Here is a 1,713-nt window from a genome sequence, read left to right as displayed (position 1 = left end):
AAAGTTTATAGAATTCAATGCAGATAGTTGGAGATTAGAAATTACGCCTTCAACCAAAAATATTAGATTGTTCTGTTCTCTTGTTTTATCCATTGGGAGAATATAGGGATTCGAATTAGTTGATCATGAATGTACGAGAACTCTCTTTAAGTAATTTTAAGATTTGTGTATACTTTGAAGGGTGTTGTACCGAATTAATAGTTTGTTGACCTTTTCACCACTGTCTGGGCTTAGTAGGCCACTTCCGCCTACAAAAGCACAACACTTTAGGGGCATTTGAGGAGATTTTGTGCAGTTAGAGGTACATGAAGTAGTTCATTTGACGTGTTAAGAAGATACTCTTTATGTGGGACATGTAAAAAAGCACATCATTCTTACAAATTCTGAAGTTCTTGAATGGTTGGATGGTTACAGGTCTTGAGGAGCCTGTGGCCGAAAGACAACCTTCAAATTTGTGGTTGGCCCTATTGCATGCATGGTTTACATTTCATGCAAACGGTGGCGCCACATAGTTACCAACCTTCAGTTAATAGATTTGCGGTTTTACTAAAAGGGTTATGTTCACACGTGCTACTACACAGCGAGCATTTTGCTTGATCTTAGCTAGGTAGTAGTGTGTATCGGTTGACAATGTCATTTTAGTAGGTTTGTTATCATATGCACCCTCCGTCTCAAAATAAGTGTCGCTGATTTAGTATAACTTCGTACTAAATCAATCACACTTATTTTGAGAGGAGCGAGTACTAGATAGCTGCATGTAAAATGCTTCTAAAACATTCTGTTGTCAGTAAGACTATAATGTCTGGCTAGTTTTAATTGAGAATTCAGGATTTCCTATGCGTCCCCTTAATATTGGTGTGTGTGTATAATTAAATTTTAGTAATATCGACATATAGTTCTTTTAGTCAGAGCTTAATTTGTACCTTCTAGTAAGGTGTACTGGTACCATTCTTATGATTTCTTACTTGCGGTAATCATGGTTTTGAATTTGAGCTTAGAAAAATTTCAGCCCCAACTAAAATCACCGAAGTTTAGTGAATTTCAGTTATTTCGGCCAAATCACAGAAATATTCACTTGTATTCAATGAAAAATTCGATTTTTAAAAAAAATTTATTTGAATTCATGTGCACTACTGAAATTGCTAAAATATTTTGGCCAAAATGTAATTATTTCAGTGTCTACTGAAATTCGATGAATTTCAACAAAATGTCATTGAAAGTGAAAAACCATGGCGGCAATGCAGTTTGACTGGAGCAATCAAGATGGCTTACTAGGAATTTCTTATCGAGTTTTACTTTGTTGATTCATTAGCACTACGAATCCATCTACAGGCCGGACTTTGTTCCAACTACAACATACTAATGTTGTGTTGTTGTTGGTGGTGGTGGTGATGGTGGTGGTGGTGGTTTGACAAGCTCTTCATGCGCCAACACAAGAACTCACTTCAGCTCACAAAAATAAAAACAGGAGCTCACTTGCAGCGAATCCAAGAGTTTTTGTTCAGTTTGCAATTGTTATATGCTGCTGTACTCAATTACACAATCTAGTTAGATTGGAAAATCTTGCAGTTCTAGTAAGGAAAATAAAACCGCCACTCTTAAAAAAAGATTGCAGGACCAATTATTATATCTACAAATAAAAAACAAAAAGCCACTGAGATGCCAAGCATAGCTTTTGAGTTGCCATGGAAGAAATAATTGTTCTTGGCTTGA

Source organism: Triticum dicoccoides, chromosome 2B (genome assembly GCF_002162155.2).
Source record: "Triticum dicoccoides isolate Atlit2015 ecotype Zavitan chromosome 2B, WEW_v2.0, whole genome shotgun sequence".
Taxonomy (NCBI): domain Eukaryota; kingdom Viridiplantae; phylum Streptophyta; class Magnoliopsida; order Poales; family Poaceae; genus Triticum; species Triticum dicoccoides.
The sequence above is the reverse complement of the archived record's forward strand: the minus strand, read 5'-3'. Positions refer to the sequence as shown.